Source organism: Netta rufina (genome assembly GCF_964035555.1).
Source record: "Netta rufina genome assembly, chromosome: 12".
NCBI classification, from domain to species: domain Eukaryota; kingdom Metazoa; phylum Chordata; class Aves; order Anseriformes; family Anatidae; genus Netta; species Netta rufina.
In genome coordinates, this window is record NC_140135.1 from 15,302,204 (window position 1) to 15,323,925 (window position 21,722).

The following is a 21,722-nucleotide window of genomic DNA, read 5'->3' on the forward strand; positions in this document are numbered from 1 at the left end:
AGCGCCGGGGACAGCTGAGGGCAGATCGGCTTACCGGGGTCGGGGTCCCGGTCGCGGCCCCGCTCCTGCCCCCGGCAAGGCGCGGTAGGGCTGCCCGGAGGCAGGGCATCACCTGGGCAGAAGGGGCAGCGAGCCCCTGCTGGACCCGGCGCCCTCACCTACATCGTTCAGGTGCTGCTGGGTCAGGGGTGATGACAGGGTCAGGGTGTGAACGGGAAAATCAGGGCCGTTGGGGCTAAGGCTGGAGAGATGGGATCAGAGCTGACACTTGTACGCTTGCACTTACGAAATGACTTTCCCTTAAGTAATGCACAAAGCAGCCAGCTGAATCCCAAACCCTTTAACAAAGTCCTGCATGCAGCTGTCCGCAGCAGGAACAACCTCTGCTCTGTTTCTGGATCCAAGGAATTGTCCTGGCAGAGCCAGTTTTCTTTCCCAGAGGTTCACTAAGCCCTCTGATGACATTACACATACGGTGCTTTCAGTATAAATCTGTTTCATTTGGGCCTTTTCTGTGATGTTTTTTAACCCTTCAGAGACCTAACAGGAGGCTTTAAAAGTTGGGCTTTCTCTTGCCTGTTTCTCTTCAGAGGAACTTGGACCACTGAAACTGGAGAACTAGAAATGGAGGAGAGGGGAAGGAGAAATTCTGCAGTTTGGCTGAGGCAGCATTTTCAGAAGAAGCCAGCAAGCCCCAGAAATGGGATTTCAGTTGTCTAGTACAATTTACTTGAGACCCTGGTTTTCAAAGGTGCTTGCAGTGACTTTGATGGGAGTTATAGACAATTCACACTTCTGGTCTGAGGTCATTCCAGAACCCCCCAGATAAACGCTCTGCTTAGTACTGACAGTGAACATCTCTTCCGTGAACCATTCTCATCTTTGCCAGGAGATCTGTTAAATTTACAGGAGTTATTACATTGACCAAATGAGGCCTACATACTGACACTAAATACCAGAAGGAGGTAGCAGCTCAGCGTGTTGCAGAGGAAATGTACCCACTGTTGGGCAGAGAGAGCTTACCCTGCTGCTTTGAAATGAGTTAGTTTTTCTCCTTACTAGTCTGCAAGGCTTAGAAGTGTCAATTAAATCAGTAATAAAATATGGTGCTGCACATGAAAAATATAAAGGGCTTGGCATGAAGGCTTATTGCAGTCTGGATGCAGTTTGCTCAGCCTTTGCTTTTAGAGCTAACTTGATGGTTCACATATTCCAGTGGAGATGGTGTTTGGGGTTGGGGCATTAAAGTCTTCAGATTCCCTCATCAGTTCCATGCTTTGCTGTGAGCATTTCTGGTTTTGAGGTCTCACACAAGGTCTGGCTTTGCAGCAAAATTTTAACTAACTTACAAATATGTAAGTATGGATCTAGGCTTAGTGTCTCAGTACATCCCTTTCCCAGCTATAGTAGGAGAAAAGTGTCACCTCACTGCTTTACAACTATCACACTGGAAGCTGAGAAGCACTCATGCTGTGATGACAGAACTGATACGCAACAAGCTACGTACCTCAGCCAGGCTTACACGGAAACATACCTATACAAGGCTCCTACTTGGAGACTGTATCTCTCACTAGCAGCACTCCTGGGTTTCTGAGTTAGAAACTACTTCTGTGCCTCTAGACAAATCAGATACCCAGAGCAAGAAGATTTAGTGAAGTTTAGTAGAAAGAGGTCTGCTGTGTCCTGTGCTAATGCTGTGTAGGCGTTTCCCGTCTACCTGTGTGGCTAGGGAAGGTTTGAATTCAAGGCTGGTTCTGGTGGGAGGAGAATGATTAAAAGTCAAATATAGTAAATTTCTCTAATTGTCTTTCATGCTCGTCCCAAGATTGTGATGGAGTCATTTAAACCAAATGGCAAGAAGCCAGCAATGCAGCACAAACTGTTGAAGCATCATCTATACCCTTTTAAGGTTCCTGAACTTTCCTGCCCAGAGGGACAAACACGATTGCCCCAAGCACAGCAAGGTCTCACAAGCTCCAAGTGTGAAGTGAAACATGAGGCTTTTTCAGCAGAGACACACACACGCAGCAGATCCTATTTGGGCTCTCTAAATACTCACAGCTCAGGGCTGCTCTCTGGAACCAGACACGGCAGAGCTGGCATGCAGCACGGAGCCGTGCCTCTGCTGAGGGAATTTATCCCCCAAGGAACACCTCCCAGAAGGTTCTGACTTGGCACAAGTTGGGTGTCATTTACAGTCTGAAACCGTAAACTCTAAGTGCCTTTATACAACATAACGGTTGCTGTGTAATGTCCAATTACTGGGCACATTGTTCATAAAACACATACTCAAGTCACACACGTGCTTTTCCTACCCTAGTAAAATATCTATAAAAACATACATCCCCCTGAGGTATTCTGGACCTGACATAGATACTGTAGGGACATAGCTCCTCAGTGTACTTTTTCCTTGATTCTTTGGCTTATTCTCTAGTTGAAATTTTCTCTTTTCTGAAGGTGCTGGTTTGTAAAAGGTCCAGATTCTGCTCTTTTAAATAGTGGGAATTTTACTTCATGCCCTTAAAGTAGTCCAGCAAGTTTAAATTAGCCTTGTCATGATGGTTCCTGCTGTGTTCCCAGTTAAAGCTGAAGTAAAACTCTCCCTGCATTCAGGTTGATATTGATATTGAAGCAATATTAGGCTTTGAATATAAGATTCCAGACATGATAAAGTCTTACAAATACAAGTACTTACTACTCATTTCAAATTATGTTTCTAATTTATACTGGCATCTAGAGGCATTTATTGCTTTATGATGAAATAAGTAAATGATCAAGTGGGCATATCTGAAGTTTCGTTGCCACTTCTTGGTAATGATGTCTATGAAGTCAGTCCAAATAAATCTGTCACACACCTCCTTACTGACTGATGTTAAAGCACTATTTTAACTGGAATTCAAGGGCAAATTTCCTTATTGTCAGCTGTGTTTTAACAAAAGGGGGTGGGGGGGACAGGATGAGACTAGAGAAATACTAGAGAAATACTCAATACTGGACCAAATCATAGCCTTTTCTCTAGTTCTCTAATAGGCACATGCTTGTGTAATGACTGTTTAATTTTGTCCCCATCTTATTTTTACCATTCCTATTCCTACGCAGTCTTAAGCACTACACAGAGGACCTTTTTTTTTTTTGGCAGACAGCTCTCTGTGTAGAATATTCTCTTTTTGATTGCCAAAACCCAACTGCTATATGCAAATAGAGTTCCAGCTAATGGATAGTATGGAGATTGCAGTTTAATTTCTCTAAATAATTCAGTCTGATAAACAGAGAAGCCCTAAGCAGACACTTGTGGCAAGCGATAATGATCATAGTGATCATAGTGAATTTCTCACCTATTTACCATGAATCATTTCAATTAAAATTAATGGACATCAGGCATTCTGTGCTGCGACCCCAGCTCTTTGGAATGCTTCTGTAGGCTGGGAAATGTGCTCAGCACCTGGGGAACTGAGCACCTCACATTGCTGGGCAAGGATCCTTCTGTCTGATTGAGCTTAGAGAACTGCAGAGGAAATCCTGATCAGTGCCACCAGTTAAAGCAGAACACTGGCGTGAGGCCTTTAATCCTGGAGATCAGAGTCCTCCAGACTGCTGAAAGTCCAAAACAGTTAAGTCTTAATGGTCTTTCATGTCTGCATTTCAGTACATTTATTAAGCTAGACTGATCACAGTTTACAAATATGTGCAATTCTGTAGCAGAGTAGGATATTAGGTTTGGTGTTTAAGTGGAAAAAAAAATAAATCAAATTCTTCTTGCAACTCTAGAGTAGTTTACAAAGTAGGGGTTTGGTGGCTTTATATGAAATCTCAGAGCTTTTCTCACAGCTAACACAACTTAAATTCTGACAGTCAACCTGGGTTCTGGATTTACTGAAACTAAGCATCCTGAAATATACTATGAAGTTCTGAAATGAGGAATTTTGGCCAAATTTGTTTGGGGGGTGTTAGTGGTGACACAAATACCACATGGCAAATGCAATATATTTATGGGAATATTTAAGTGACAGTATATAACACAATCTTTGAATTATTACTATAAATTTTAATTTAGCAGAAATATTTCCTAAACCTGGAAAGTCTGACCTACAGAAGAAGTTCCCTATCTCAAAACGCTGCCTAATTTACCTCTAGCAGACAGTTGCCTTTTTATTTATTTATTTATTTTGAGGATGCTCCTCTCCTCCTAAAGTTCTGTGAATTGCAACTATCTAAGAAATCTCATTTCCTTTGCAGCAGCAACAATACTCCAACACTCCAATATATAGCTTCTATACATCCAATAATCATTTATCTCCAGCACACTAAAACAGAATAACAACATTGGAGCCATGGAAGACACAGGTTTGCAGGTATCTGAGGTGGTAAAGCTGCAATGGGAGAATGCAGAGTGCAGTAAAGGGCCTGCGAGTGCCTTTTAGTGCTTTTATGAAAAGCCAGCACCTGCAGCAGAGACTGAGGCACTGCGTGGCTTAAGGCACAGCACAGAAGCACTAGCTGCGCCCCAGCCTTGAGAGCCAGACAAACAAATGAAGCTGCTGGCCTTGGACCAATTCCTTATTTCTAATCTCTCCTTTCACAGGTAAATTGAAAGATGCAAGGTTTTGTATGAAGCCTTGTCATATTACTGCTGAAGACAGAAACCAGTGAGATATGCAGCTGCACTCCTTACCTTCACCTCATCTAGCCCTTGAGTCTGCAAGAAGGCATACTCATGTGAACAGTAGGTGATGTTAGGACCTTGCAAAAATACCACACAGTTTCTTTTCTCTCCAGGAGAGCCAGTGGGGCACACAGTGGATTAGAGAGAGCTGTTGCCCTATCGCTTTTGTTGGAAACCCCCAGCCTGAACTTCTGCAGGTGGAATGGAAGAAAAGGCAGAAGCATTCAGCAACTGAACTGTGACTGAGTGCCTTGATATCAGAACAGATTTCTGCCCGAGGCCCATTAAAGGTTTGTTATAGGAAACATAAAGATGAAAGACACAGAAGCTGTTCTTTTGCTATTCATAGCACAAGACAAAGATGGTCCCTTACCCCTCGTGAACATAATAAGCACAATTCAAACTATGGCTCTTGCTCACTACTTTTACCATGTAAAATAACAGAATGCACTTCTTCAGAGAGCCTGTGAATTGCAGCTTTCCCTTTATCACTCTCTCTGCTACTTGGTCAAGTCTCAAAACCTGAAAGGTTTTGAAGCTGAGCTGGAGCAGGAGCTTTGATGTTTGACTGTGCCAAGCTGCAGCCTGGCACTGGCACCTGATCTCACTCCTGCCTTTGTGGAGCTGCAGGAAAGCTGCGTTTGAAGAAGAGGCTGGGGAGCCAAAACGTATATGATACCAAATTTGGGCCTGAAATCCAGAGAAAAATTCACAGGTTAACATCAGATGGACACAAAGTCATGTTGCAATGGGAAACCTGATGTTAGAAAACTTGAGCCACCTCGATAAACAGACAGGCAAATGCTGTGACAAGCATTACGTGACTGATCTGAGCTGTCTCTGGAGTTGCACCAGAGTTTCAGACACCGAGAGCTAATAGAGCAACAGCAGGAAAGTGAATATACAGCAATATTGGAGAGGAAACTTGTCAAGTAGAGCTCTAACGTTATTGCAGGCTTGCATATACGATGATACGGTGCAGTAACATTTTTCCATGCCTGACTTTTTCTTTAAGAAAATTTAATCCACATTTGGTTTTTACAAACCTGACAGACAGAGAGAAGACTGTAATGATTCATTATTTCAGACCCATTTGTGGCCTCTAAACACAGTTATGCCAAAAGTTCAAAGTGGATTGGTGCTGGTGACTGCTGTCAAACATAGCTACAACTTAACTTCTTGTGCTGTTCTGCTTTGGTCTTTTCCCAAGCCAAAGCCAGGGGGCTTGGAGCACCACCAAGAAATGATGCCTTCAAGCTCAGTTCCCAGCTCCACATTTCTCTGCCCTGAAGTTTTTCCTAGGTGTATATCCTGCCTATTTTCTGGTAACACTGTAGGATCTGCCAATACATTATTTACAGCTCAAGATTTGGCATTCTGTGCCTGTGTTCTGAATGCTCCCTCAGCATCTCTAAATAGCTATTGCTGTTTTATATCCCTTTTTCTTCTTCTTTTTTATTTTTTTTTTTCCTCTAAGGAATATGCCAGAGGAGCTGGGGCTGAAATCCTTCTGGATCAGGAGCAGAGACAAATGCTGCTCTGTTTGTAAACACTCCAAGTCTAAAATTAGCAGGAGTCAGAAGAAGAGTCATTTATAAACTTCAGGCTCTGTGAGCCATCTTGAGGAACGTCACACGCGTGCGGATGCATCTGCTGCCGATTTAAATAGCAGCCAGCATTCCCCCCTGAGTACCCCCACAGCAGTGGCACCTCCTGCTCCCTTGCCACCAGCTGCCGCCTGCGTGCCACAGAGCCTTGTGCCCCTTCAGACCCTTGGGCACAATGACATAGCTGCAAATGTTTGAGCACATCTTCAGCTGGTGAAGCCGCTCAGATCCTCCCTAGCCCCCTGCAGAAAAGGCTTGGTCAGCCAGAATATCATCCAAGACAAAGGGGAGGATTTCAGGGTCTGGTTTGGTACTGGTAACCCAGTAAAACCCTCACGAGATGAGCAGTTTTTAAGCTGTCTTGCACTGTGTAATTTTAGGTTTGAGGGAAAACTAACCCATGTTGGGTATGGCAGAGAACATTGCATTAGCTAGGGCGGGTAACCCCTGCATACATCTTCCCTTTCAGCAGTAGGAGGCGATGGCATATAAAAATGACCTTGGCTGCATTTGAAGGAAAACACAATAGAAGCAGTGGTATGCTCAAACAGCGCGTTCAATAAAATCTGTGCTCCTCAGAGCAGGCCGCTAACCAAATGCCAAATGATCTGAATATATCATGTCAACAGTCAAATGCAAGTCTTCATAGATCCTAAAGTACCAACTTGTGTTTTTGTTTTGCAAGGCGTATAAATACATGTAACTACACATCTAAAGCTTTTTGAAAGGCATAGCAAAATCACATCTTTTTTTCCGATCTAATGGTTTCATGTGAATGAAGGAGATTAAAATTTATTCAAAAGAAATAGGTGGTATGTTCCAAAAACTAACAAACAAAAGCATTACAGACACAGACACACAGACATACACACACACACACACAAAAAAAAAAAAAAAAAAAAAAAAAAAACAAAAACTTTATAAATGTCAGAGGCCAGAAAAATATTATTCTGCAGTTTTATTCAGTGTTGGAGCATAACGTACATTATTGAAATAAAACTTTCTAAACTCAAAGTTACGGAAGAAACTTACATAAATAGCTGGTTTTATTTAAGAGAGAAAAACAACAGAACTGAAAAAGTATCACTACTCTGTGCTACTGGCTTGACATAGGAATATGTAATATCCTCATCTCCCCTAAAGGAGAGTAATTCAGTACACAGGGATTGCATACAGTTCCCAGGCTAGAAGATCTTATTGAGCTTATTCTGAGCAACTAATATAAGCAACGGCACTGCTGAGGTTTTACTTGGAGAAATACAGAAAAATATTAAACTCCAGGTGTTTGTAATGAGCAATCAGGATAATCTGTACACACAGCTTTATTAAATATAGCCACTTCCCTAGCTCCTGCTGCTGCTTGGAGCTACGCTCAAGTTGTCCCACTGAGTGCAGGGGCATTGCCCCGAGGGACCAGATTTCGCACTGCTCTGTCTTTCAGGATTTACCTGGAAAGAGCTGACAAGACTGCTGTGTACCCCTTGTTCACAGCACTTTCTCTGCAGTTCTAACACCTTCTGTGAGGTCACTGGTAACAGAGCCCCCAGCATCACTAGCACAGACACCCTCTGCTGAAGGCGGTGACAAAGCTGGCTGCAATCCCTTGGGCTGCAAAATGTGGGGAGGATGATGCACCCAACACTTTCCCATGGCAATAGCCCAGTACCAGCCCATGAAAAGCCACAGATCCTATCAAACTTAGGCACTACTCCAGGGCTGCTGTATTTGGAAAGCAACATAGCTTCTTAAAAGAAGCAGCAAGAGTCAAAGGACGTGACTGAAAGCACTTTTCAAAAGTGCAGTGCTTGTCAACATTTCCACGTCCCTGCCCTTGGCAGAGCATGCACATGTACGACGTGTCATGTCCACAAAATACTTGGCTGCAATTTATATCCCTAAAATCCTTACCATATGCAAAATATCCCATCCATTCCAATGGGAGGATTATAGGAGTAGGAGGAGGCTTAGCGCAAACAATAGCTGTGATCAAACCAGTGTGCACGAGTGGTTTGTGGGAAGTGCAAGACATATCGAAGATGGCAGGTGCTGCTCTTGCTTGCAATCTATTTATACTCAGGGAGTCACTCTGTAAGCGCTTCTTGCTTCAGCACACTCGTAGGATTCTTGTTCAAAGGGAGAGGAGAGGTGTGGAGTGTGACTGCCTGGGCCAAATCTGTCATTTTAAAGATAACCGAATTAAGTATTGCGTAAAAATCCCACTGTAAAATATAGAGAGAAGTAGCCTGATATAACTAGCTTCAAAGCAGGGAATCACGGCAAACCTGGAGATATGGAACAGGAAAAAAAAAAGAAATAAGACACAATAAGAGTGGAGTGGAAGCAAATGAAACATTTTCCTCTTTGAAAAGCACTAATCTTAGAGATCCAGGCTCTGACAGGATTCTGTCTTTTATTCTTTAAACAAAGGAATCACTGTCTCCCACAGGAGGTAGATTCATTCACAAGGCAGGGCTTGGCCACTTACTGCTGAGGTTTGTGTGAGTGATGTGACTTCTTGCCTGAAGGATGCAGCTAGGGGCTTTTGGCCCCCAGGAGGGATGCCCTGGGCTCTGGCAGGTGCAGGGCTCAGGAGGGAGCTCTGTGGGCACACACTGGCTGTGGGATACGGGCCAGGGCTGCAGCAGCAGCCACCCTGCCTGTGAAGCTGCTCCTGCACCCAGCATCGCTGCTTGCATCCAGCACAGGATGAAGGCTTTTGAGTTCAGCTGGAGATAGGAGCTGAGCTATACAGCACGAACATCTGGGGACACCATCATTATTGGTCACAGCGTTTCTCGGTCACTATGAGATGTTGTGAAACGCAGGATTAATCCCTCGCCTGCTCTCTTTGGACTTGAAGAGAAGCAGAGATTTCACCACGTTCTGAACCCTGCATCCATGCCCCAACAACTGCGCTGTGAAAACACGCAGAGTTGCAGTTTAGATGCTCTTTAAGTGCTAACACCCCCAGTGCTGTCAACCGTACTTGCGTGTGTCTGGTAATAATTGTTTGAGAAAACGCAATTTGTGAATCACAATTCTAGTTGCGAGCACGTGGGCAAAGGAAAATGTTAGCACGTTATTTCATTTACATTCCATCATGGTTCAGAGGCAGTAACAAGGGTTACAGAAGGCAAGGAAAGTTGACCATGACCTATCCTTTGTAGTTCTGATCTCAAGGCTTTTAGCCTGGCAAGACTCCATTAAAATGAAAAAAAAGACTCTGTGCTAAAGCTAGAAAATTCACCCAAAATCATTCTCCTCAAGTTTTGTTATTACAGCCATGTAGTTTTCAATTGCTCCTCAGACACGGTTCTTGCAGGCACGAACTGCATCATTACCTATTATTTTTCTTGAAGTACCAAGTATCACTGTCACTGTGTCATAACTAAAGCAATAATACAAGTCTCAGAAGTGATTTTTGGGGAAAAAAAATGATTAGCAAGCATCTCCTTTAAAGCAAAATACCACAAGTCATTAATCATAGAAGTTTCTAATTTCAGAAATGAGTTAACTGATCTTTAATGAGACAAACAGCTTTTAAATGTTGCTGCTGCAAGACTTTATGCATTAAACTGGAGAGTGTAGCAAAATGACTGATTTCATTACTGATTCCAGGAAACGCTCCACCAGCAGCAGCTTGGAGTCTACAAAATCTCCATATTCCTTTCAAAAATTCTGCTTAGTTATGACACTTGCTATTCCAAGAGTCTTTGGGACATTTGCACATAGAGCTGAGGTCACCACCACGGTATGACAGCAGATACTTTTATAATTAGAAAAGTGGAATCCATGCCACATCCCCAATGGTTTCTGCTGGCTGGAGCTGTCACCCTCACAGCGGAGCAGGGAGATGCAGCTACCAGCCCAACAAGAAGGCTGCTGGAGGCTGAGGAGAGCTCCCAAGCACCTGTCTCACACAAGATGCTCTTGAATTCCCACCTCCCCGTTCCTCCAGCTTCTCAATACAAGTGCTACAAGCTGGGAGGCAGAAGCACAGAAAGCTCAGCAATTGCCAAGGCATTCCCCTGAGTGGCTGGGCTCCTGAGGGCTCTTACAGACCAGTGTTACTATGATTACTGACCTCAGTATTAAATCCAATATAAAAGGGGGGTGCGGTGGCAACTAATTTCTGCTGGAGAGCTGCTCCTTCCTGAGTGTAACATTAGAGCAGAGTCCCTGCCGCGTCAGTGCAGCACTCACAGACACTGACAACTGAAGATACCCAACAAATCAAAACAAATACTCATGTTAAGACTGTGTTAGTCACTGTGGAAACAGTCAAAGGAGAACTCGATGGCATTGCCACACTTGGCCTAGGCAGAAAGCTGCTCTGAATGGGATTAAAGGTTTTCTGAGAAGCACACAGCTGTACCATTGCTGCAAATGAAACACATGATCCTGGAACAATCCTCATTTCTAAACTGCACCCTGCTGACCTTATGCAAACAGATGTTCCCAGACAAGTGACTTACTGTTGTCTTCTCATGTTAAAAGCTAAAGTAAATAGATTACTGGATAAGGTGGAAACTGGATGCTGCTATTAGTAAATGACAGCAAGATCCTGTCAAGGCAGGAGCATTGGCACGCAGAGAGCTGCCAAAGCAGTGCACACATACAGCAGTACGTACTTTGCAGGCATCTACCTCATCTACAACTCAGCGAAGACCTTGCCTGAGGTACTCAGACCACCTGCCACTGAGAAGCATTTTCAGTCTGGTTCCTGAAGCCACCAGTTTATGCAAGGATGTGCTGCTGGTCTGTCCTTAGTCAACTTCTGCAAAATTTCCGGCACAGCCAAATGTCACAGCATTGCCTTTACAAGTAAAGTCAGGGGGCCATGAGACATGAGCTGGTTGGGAAGCACGCTTCGTTTCTGCTTGAGGAACACTTTGCTTTGGGGCAGAGAGGTGAGGATATGTCACACAGCATCTTATCCAACCAGCAGCAGATTTCTGCCCTGTGCCTCTTTTCCTGCTGGATCAGTGATGGAGTCAGAGGCTCTGAGCACAGCTTCCCATGGCCAGCCACAAACCACCTATCTCCTTTTATAGCACAGCTCAACACCAGTGTCATGTCCTCAGAAAACATCTCTCTCCCCAGAGGCAAGGGAGGAGGAGCTGCGATGCTGTAAGCAGCCTCCCCAGGGCTGGAGAGCAGCTCTGCGGGCTGCTGTGTGCCTGTGTGTCGCATTGCCACCTAGTGACTGGCACCAGAACCCACGAGCCTGCTACCATGGGGCAATAGTTTTGCTCCTATAAGAACAAAACCACCCTAAGTGGCTGCATACACAAGGTGGCTTGCACAGGGCATCCCTCCTGGCCAGTGCTGGGAGATGCTCCTTTACCTGCCCTCGTGTCTCTCCTCTGCTCTCCAGGCACCACAAAGCCACAGCGTTTGAAACAAAAACCTCGAGTGGATCATGTGCCAATTACTAATCACAGCAGCTTCTGTTAAAGCAAGAAGTCGTGTGCACAGGAGGGGCAGGCACTTTATTCTGCAAGCGAGCTTGCCTTACTGAATGTCATACTTGCAAAGAGGATTGAAATCAATGATAGGAGTGACTTCATCCCCCTAAATTTAAACAAATTTGACTATAAGCAGTTTAAGAATCTCTTAGTGTGTTAATCAGTACAACATATTGTCATATTTGTTCGTCCATTAAAAGATAATTAAAGCAAACAGCAGCAGCCAATAACTTGAGAAAAGGGAATTGAATAAGCTAAAACCTCCCTTCTTCCTTCAGCAAAAACTTAGACCCACCTGTACTTACTGACGTCTACTGTGGCAAGGTGATGGTTCTCTAGAAACAATTAAGCTTCTATTCCTGACACTGAACCAATTCTATAAAAACAATTTCCATTAAGAATACCTAGAAGAGCTACTTCTTCCTGAAGAAGGGATGAACTGAGAGCCCTCCTCTAATGACTTCTGATTCATTTCCTCAGCACCTCCGGTAATGAAGCACTGTTGCATTCACCTCCCTGACTGAAGCACCTACTCCCTTCATCTCCTGTGCTGTGCCCTGCACACGATTTCAGGTTTTGCCCTTTCCTGACTTAGCCAGAATTTCAAATATTATTACACCATCTGGGCAGCTTTGATCCCCAGGAAACACAAGTGACTTCTAGCAGAAATATTTGCTCTCTAAACTTGCTTTTATTACTGTGCTGCTAGGAATTCAGGAAGGTCAGCCAGGAAATCAAGGCAGCAGCCATCAGCAAGATATTAAAGTAGGAAATTACCCCATAGCCACGTGGACAAATACAAGAAAGCATTGTACAACCTGGCCTTTCTTACTGGAGTCATCCAGGATGCAACATAAAACATAGCTGTACTAAGAAAGCATTTTATGGCTTTTTCTATGGTTCACTGTTATCCAACAGTAATGAAGCAGGTAGCTTCCTATGGTCAAATAAGGCTCTCAGATGTGTGAGGGGCAGTTTCCACTGAAACAGGCAATGCATGTCCCACACTCAAGAAGGAGCTAAAACTCAATTCACGAAGCCTGTGAAGCATTGCTCAGCACTGCCTGGAGGACAGGAGAGCCCTGCTGTGGCAGTGTTAGCCATGGAGGCGAGGCTGCTGCCTATTTCTTCCTCCAAACCTATCACTGTTTCCAAATGCTGTCAGAACAGTTCTACTTAGTTGGACTTCGCTAAATGTACTGAACTGAACTTGCTAGAGTATGTGGTCTTTGGTCAAACTCGGTTGTATTTATAATCAATGTGTAATACTTTAGATGGTATTTAAAAGCAGAAAATAAATTAAAGAACACATTTTCCATACCTGGCCACATGGCCTTACTTTACATGGTGTGGATGTTTAGCTTGGGCTCACCTTAAGCAGGAGTGGAGAAAGGGTCTTTCTAACTTCTTTACAGAAAAGGCAGATATATTTTTAAGCCACATGAAATACACCCTAGAACGCTTAATGTTTTTCGCAATTGCAAGACTGTGATATCACTGCTTATTTTCTCGGTATAACCTGGTGACGGCACTTCAGAACGTTGCTTACAGCTAATTGCAAGATGGTTGTTTCTGTCTGACAGCACAATTCAGCCCAGCACAGAGCCCTTACATGGATCTAGCAGCATCTAACAAAGCCTAATGAAAGGTGTTGATGCTCATTCGTTGAAACCTGAGGGTCACAAGTGCATCAACTTTGACTCCTCATGGATCTAATGCTAAGCACTGAGGTTGTTTACAGTGAGCTGTGCTTCAGGGGTGGAGTTCTTACCTTCTGCAATGAGTATGTCATAACTTATTGCCAAATTCTGCCATATCTCAAAGGGTTGAATTTCCCCCGCACTACTCCCAGTTGATCACAATACTCATTGTTACCAGAAGGGAGCTTCACAGTTTCAATGAAGAGAAACATGGTCTGGTAGTTAAAAAGGTGCATGTCTCAGCCTGTGCCCTTCTTCTCCTACCTCCACCATGGCGCAGGATGACCAGGATGAAGTTCTCCTTCCCCACTGAGCCTGCGTGGCCATGGCAAATTACAGAATACAATTCATCAAATACCATCACTTGGTTCAATCAATACTTTGCTGGCTGCCTGTCCTCCATGGGAGTGCTCCTGAGCCAGCTCATCGCTGTGTTGTGGTTGCTGGAAAGAGGTGCAACACATTTGAAATGTAAATGGCTCTTCCTCTGCTAGTGGTAATGTACAGGCCATAAATGTCCTCGCCAGGCTGGGATTCATTTTAATTACCTGATGGCCTCTGACACTGAATGCTGGCTTTTGGAGAGCTATTATCGTTGTATCTCATTTGTCATAAAGGACCAAAATCCTGCAGTGTTTGCACAGCTGTTCCTGCTGTACCTGTGCATGAAGCAGCCTTGCTGGTTTGTCTCCCACTGGCCATAATTAGAGGTCTGATTATCCCTATTTAGGGGAGGGGAGGGCAGAATTCATTGGTTAATATTACTTGTTGCTTACTTTCATGACTTTGCCAAAACTCCATATCTTCTTTCTAGACTGTAGCCATACTATGTGCTCTTATGTAAGCTCCTGTGCCAGCTGCTGAGAGAGAGCAGGACTCACCTGTGCACTCTCCTCCATCTAACACACCACAATTAGCCCTGGATGGGGTTTTTAATGGGCTAACTACACGTCACATGCTGGACCTGACTTTCAGGTACCCTAACTGCAGAGATAAAAGGCTTTTTTTGTCCATCTGTGTCTGAGGGAGTTTTGCATCCATTAGCAATTATGATAATGGATCTATTTTGAGAGAATTAATTGCTCCTTTGCCCAAGTCCTAGACAAGTTTGCTGTAAAAATTAATTACTTGGCATATACAATATGCTTAACAGTCAAGTAATAAGCTAATTTTCAGAGAATCCATGGAGAGCCCCATCTCCCACCTTCTTGGAGGAGCTTCCAAATATACAGTGAAAAAAGAGTTGTCTTCTTGCTAATCCTTACTGGGATGTTTAACTCAGCCCCACAACACCTGACCTGACATTTCACAGCTCAGGAAAGCATAGGGTTATAAAAAAAAGCCACATCTGAAAAAATAAAATAAAAATAAAAATCATTTGCCAAACAAGCAATCCCCTCCTCCCCAAGCCTCTATGTTTTTCCAAGTGACAGCATGCGTTACATCAGGGAAGAGGTGAGGACAATGCCAACAAGCAGTGTCCACAGGACACTGCCATCCCTTCCGGATTCGTGTACTCTTTCCAGGGAGAGCTTCATGGTTTATACCAGTCAGATGTACCAACAGGGAAGAAAGAGACAGCTTCACTGTCAGATCGCCCAACACTAAAAACCTTCAACTGCAGGTCCCTTTCCAGTGCAGGGGCTTGAAGCTGTCTCCTCACACCCAGGTGAGTGCCACCCATTGCAGCAGTGGCTGGTCCAAAATGACAGGCATGGCTATTTGTGCACTTCATTGTCTAAGAAGACTTAAACTCCCATTGCAGCCTCTTCTGTGGGAATGTCTCCTTTCTGCCTAGCTATGCTTTTGTGAAACCTAGAAAAAGTCAATATTTTGCAACCTCTGCTCTTTTCTCCAATTTTCTTGGAGCCGACCAAGTAATTCTACAGAGGACAGCAGGATCGCAACAAGACTTTTCTCCTTAGGAAAGCAGACTGCAAATTTGCATAGCATGTTTGCAAGCAACCTAATTACCTCTCCTGAACAAGCTACCACCCATCAGGTAACCCACAGTAATTGATGCCACGTGCTTCCCTTGCCTGCCCCAAAAGAAGAGTAAAGTGACTTGTTTATAGGAGCATAGCGATATTGTTTTTAACCAAGATCTGATTCATTTTCCCAAATGCTTACAATAAACAAAGTTAAGTGTTTTCTTTACATGCATAAATACAAGCTTGTTAATCTTCTTAGGGTCATAAAATGATCAGCCCCACACTACAAAACAGCAGGGATGCTTGGCCATTTTTCTTGTCATTCACTGCAGTTACTTGCAATCCCTGTTTCTTTCAGTAACTTACATGTTAGTGTTTTTATATCTCTTACAAACATATGTAGCACTGTGCACAGAGAAGCATACTGAGAAGCAAAATGATTGTACTTAAATAACAGAGATGTAAAAGAACAGGGGCAAGCTTGCAGGGAAGGTGGGTGCTGAAGCAGGAGAACATGGCTAGCAAGCACAATAGCATCTGGGGGCAGCTAGCCCCAGCAGACCTTCTCGGACCTAGCAGGAGCTTCAGATGTTCTGTTCCTATTCATTTAATGTAAACTGAACATCCAAGTACCAGCAATGGAAAGCTCAATCTAAAGACCGCGTTAGAACAGAAACTGTTTTCAAAAGTCCTGCCTAAAGTATGGTAATTCCTGCTGCTCCTGAGGAATTCAATGGCCAGTTCCTAAAAGTATCAATGTGAATAACATTATGTTAACACTGAACATGCTTGGGATGGGGAAAAAATACCCAACATCCTCCTGATAGTAGAGACTATGATTCTCAACATAAAAATATTTCTTTTTACCAGCATATTTCATGACCACTTACGCTTGATACAGGTGATTTTAGCAATAAGAACATCTTCAACAAATCAGCAACCAATCTAAATGTTAATATAACTTCTCTTTAGGAAACTAATTTCTTTAAAAAGTACAGAACAGTCCCAATTCAGCTATTTCCTTAACCTTCTCTGTGCCCTTGAGCATACACAGTTCATACAAGGAAGCAGCATTTTTAATTGCTTGTGGACATATGTTATACAACCTCACAGAAGAATGCTGGAAATGATCATCGATGAAGAGCATGGGGCTTCCATCTGCTACCGTTTTGATTTGAGACTGACAAAAATATCTAGCAGAACTGCGTAGAATATGCTGAGATCCCTAATGGCCTGAATGTTATGATCTAGGTGGGAATGGGAGAAGAATGGGAGTAAGGATAATAAAACCCAAGCTATCTGCAAAGAACCACTTCAAGCAGAAAAACAGAGATTTGCATTTTTTTGTGGTGCTGTAAATGCACAGATTTCTGCTGCAGGGAGCCACACAAATCTTATCTTCAAGTTTCATTCACAGGAGGTAGGGAAATCACAATTGCCAAAGGAAGACAGGTCATGATTAAAAATTAAAAATATGTTGTGTTGGTCCCAGAAACTTCAGTAGCAAAGAACCAATCCTGTCAGAAATCTTTGGTTGTGCCTGGGCTTGTGCTAAATGCAAACTGGGACTTCTACTTCTATTTGTACCAAACAATAAACCATGCCAGTTTAATGGAAAAAAAAGCAGTGAAAGATATATCAAATGGGAAATTACCACATGGTCCTGGTACCCAGAAATAACTGCTTGAACTAGGGGGGCTGAGTCTACAACAACTGAAACTAAACCAATACAGAGAGATACTTAAACCTCCCGGTAGAAGTTTCACACTGCACCTCTGTGGTTCAAGACAGGGATGGGATTTTGCAAAAGTTTCCCCAAAACTTTCCCTCTTGCAACCCCCCTACAGCCAGCTGCAATTTCTTATGCTGGGAAATTGATGTAACAGGTTAAACTTCTCACGTAACAGAGGGAAAAAATGGCAAGGAGTAACTGCTCACAGTGAGAGCCAGTGTGCGGGTTTCAAACTTTTACAGACTTCCAAGTGTCAGGCCAGCCTGGCAAGACTTCTGTCTGCAATCCACAATATTAATTTCTGAGCAAATTTTCAGATTTATTTCATAGCTGGTCTTTAAAAGGAACAATGGTCTGCTTTTCCAGAAAGCCTGTTACAGCCTATTACACTCTTTTTGCATCTGAATGAAGTGATGGGAAGTTCTGTGGCACTTCAAGGAGTTGCTATTAAACTACAGTATCTACATATAATGTATGTAGATATTGCACAAATTACAATGAATAAGGAAGTAAGAGAGAAGAAACATTCTCTAGAATAAAAGCATATGGAAAAGCAAGCCTATGGCATGGCAATAGCAAGGACTGTCTGTCTCCTCAGTCTCTGCTCCACAGGTGGTGAGATGAGAAGTGTCTGCACCTGTGGACGTCTGAGCCTCTGCCATACAGTGCAGGTAAGGAAAGGAGGCCTTCACCTCCCCCTGCTCTTTGCTGTTGAAATGACAAAAGGTCCCAGCAACAGGGACCCCTAATCTGAGAAATATAGACAAGATTTAAACAATGTTTAAAGGAAATATTCAGCTGTAAAACACCTCTGCTATCTACCTCTCTGCAGAGAAAGATGCAAATTTCCAAGTCCAGGCAGACAGTTTCCAAAATAAAATCCAATTTCTGCCTAATAGCATTACTACCCTGTGCTAAGAAATATTTCTGTTTGTCTGACCCACAATGGGCTCAATTCAGAGCAAAGTTTTCCTCTCGAAATAAATACTTTACCACACAGCTTCCAGGCTGACAGAGGCCCTGCATCCCTAGCTTTTCAGCCAGCTAGAAGCTCCCATTCACTGACATGTCCACATCACAGCAATGGGGGAAAAATGATGTAAATCGTAAATGGCATTTGAAGTGATGGGGCTTCACATGCCATAACACTGGAAAAAAGAGCTGTAGCAGTCTGCCCAGCAGAGCAGCACTAGTTACCATTCAGGCAGTGGGCAAGAGGAAAGCAAAAAGTGCAAGACACAAGGCAGTCCTTTTTGGCACCAGCGCATCCACAGCTTCACCACCCTGCAGTCTTTGGCAGTCTGTGCTGCCTTCCCCTCACCATACACTCCTGGAAATAAAGGCAAGCAATTTGTATTTCAGGGTGTGCAGCTCCTGATTTTATAGAGCTATAGATTAGATTTAGATGGACTAAATGTTGATAGATTCAATATATCTCCCGATTGCTCCTCAAGGAGAGCAAATGTCTTTGAGGCCTCTGAATAAATATACTTTAGGACCAAAGTTATGAGGTTGCATAGCGCGCTCTGTCTGCACATAGCATGTTACCGAGTTAAGATCTTAAAGGAAAAAAAAAAAAATTCCAAACTGTGTGAAAACAAATTTCTTAATTGGTGAAAACCACAGTTGGGAAACATCCCACCAGCTGTTCTTCAGCTATCTGGAGACCTGCCAAGTCTCATGTATCAGCTCTGAGCTGAGAACAAGTGTGATAAATTCCCACCAAGAGGGTAATGTTTTTGAGTTATAAGCACCTAAAAATAGGTGCATGTAATGAAATTGCCTCCTCAGCCATAACTAGTGTGTCACTGGTGTAGAGGTGTAATGCACCACGCTCTCCTGAAAGCTGCTGGGGTCCTGTATCCTCTGTGCCACTGTCTGCCTGTCCCTACGTCCTCTCCTGCTCTTACTGAACAGGAGGAAGGCTCCTGTTGTTGGTGGTGGGCGCAGGGCATCACCAGCCCAGAGTATCCCTCAGACCAGCTGTCACACAGGCTGAAAGTCACCGCCATGAACACTGCATTTGCCCACTCCATCCACAACTCAGGCAGAAGGACCTGCTCCATTTCTTGCCAAGGTAGCAATGTTTGCAGCACCATTATTCATGTTTCCACTGGGATAATGCAGGATGATCATTTCTAAACATTACCCTTTCAGTGCACACAGAAAGCTCAGTGTTAATCGCATAACATTTGCAAGGAGATCTTTTTAATCAGCAATGAAAACCAAACATTATCTAGCCTTTATTGACCTGCAACAACAGAACACCACTGCAACATTTCCCCTGTGCCTCCTGCACAGGTTCATTTGACTCGATCTGTGGTTGGTGTTTATTCTTAGCTCACAAAGCTCAAAGAGTTTATATTATTGATTTGCTGTATTTCAGGTTCAATCCCCTGATGTCCCTCAAACTGAATGAATTAAGTCAGAAAGAGTTAACACCTTTACTTCCAGTACACAAATGGGATGGTGGTTTATATAATCCACACATCAATTTTCGCTCTGCCAGCGCTCAGCACATTAACTGGAAGGCACCAAATGCTGCAACAATATTGATATTTGCAGCAGCAAAGACATTGACAAACAAGAACCTGCTCTCAGCAGAGGAAAGAGCAATGTATTCAGAAGAGCACAGTGAAGAGGAGCAGCGGAGTAATTCCCAGAGCAAGGGGAGCATCCTTCCCTGCTAATGGTTACACAGGTGGTGTGTTACCTTGTGTGCAGACGCAGCCAGCGCAGCAATGTGTTGAGATCATAGTTTCCAAATCCTTTTTCATGCCCCTTCTTTCACGTACTTCTTATGGTTGGTCAACAACTTGACTGCAAGTACATGGGGACAGAGGCTGTCATGTTTTCTGGGGATGATATGACACTTTCTCACTCTTTCTGTACAAGAACCAATGAACATCTAATGGAATTCATGGATAGAAAGCTCACACCCAACAAAATCCACAGAGGAGGACTCCATCTGGAACATATAAAGCAAAAGCCTCTGGCTCAGGAAATGCTTGAGTCACAGATAAATGGAGATTGGGAAAGGAAATAGGTAAATACCATTATACATCTAGCTTATTCTTACTTTCTTCCTCATAATTGTTTTTCATCACTGCTGGAGACAGGAAATAGAGCTGATGGCACTCTGATACAGGACAACTATTCTTCAGTCACATTTAAAAACTGTGGCTCCAGAGGAAAACAATTTCCATTTATTTCTTTCCTTATTTATGCTGAATGAGCCAAAGAGCTCTTCATTAAATGGAACAAATACCTCCAAGAGAAGAAGACTGGTAGGGCTGAAGCCTAGGCTGGAAAATAAGCAAAGAATTTGGATTTCCCTTATAAAAGCCTGCTAGTGGGCCTTCATCAGTTTATGTCCACAAGACACCAGCCCCAGGGCACACCAGTCCTTTTTGAACCTACTTTTTGCTTTCTTTTAACCATGGCTTGATCTCTACCTTTGGGATGGCCACCAGTCTAATTGCAGTCCTCTTTCTGTTTTGTCCTCTCCATAGAAAGGGACCTCTGCTTGTTTTCCAGGTGAGGAAAACCATCTCCCAGATATCTCCATGTAGCAAGGAACCACAGCATTTTCTGTTGCACAGGATGCTCTGGCCTGGTATCTAAAGATGTCATTTATCTCACAGCACTTCCCACAAGACGCTTGAGTTCTGCTTAGGACAGAACCCACTGTTGAGATCTGCTATCAACACAGAAACAAGTAGGTTTGATTCCTGCAGGGCTCCTCTAGTCTCAGAATGAACAACACAACCACCTGCAAGTCATCAACTTGTCTCCTGTACAACGTGGGGGTCTCCAAGGCTGGAAGCAGCTCTACCAACAGCTCTAGGTGCTGGCTGGCAGCAGTCAACATGCATGCCATAGCTTCCTGAAAGCTTAAGGGTACACAGCCCAGTCCCTCGGGCTTTCTGCAATGGGTGATCTTTTTCAAGAGCATCTGCTTCTTTTTCAGAAGTGGCTCACCCTGTGTTTATTTTCAGCTCAGAGGAACCCAACACCATAGTAAATGTTATACAATTTCCCCATTATTTTCCTCTCAATATGTTGCATCCCTGAGGACATGACAAGAAAAGCTTCAAGATTTAATAAGTAGCACAGAGGAGGTAGGAACAGATCGGACACTTCTTGCAGTAGCTATGGGAAAATCTTCCCAGGTACGTCATCTGCATGAAAATGTTATTGCTCTCATTCTTCAGAGCAGAGAACACCAGCCTGGGGCAGCGCTGCCTGGGTGCAACCACAGCAGCACACTTTTTGGAGCCCTCTGAAGGAAGGTCAGACAGTGGACACAGAGATGCCGCAACTTACATTATTTTCTTATTGCAGTAACATAGGAGTAGTAACAGCCAGTGCTATGTACCTGAAGAGGTAATAAGCTTGCTAACTCTTGTTTCCAGTGCCACAGCTGCAAGCCTTAACCTCAAGCCACCTCCAAAGTCAGACTAGTTGAACACAAGGAAGCAATTCTGGCTTTGGCAAGAAGCATTCTCATGTGAGAATAATATTAAGGAGGAAAAAAGACTGAAGAAGTAAACTATTGCACTAGAACACTGAGCATGGGAACAAAAGAAACTCCAGTCAGAGTGGAGAGGAGAGCCTGCAG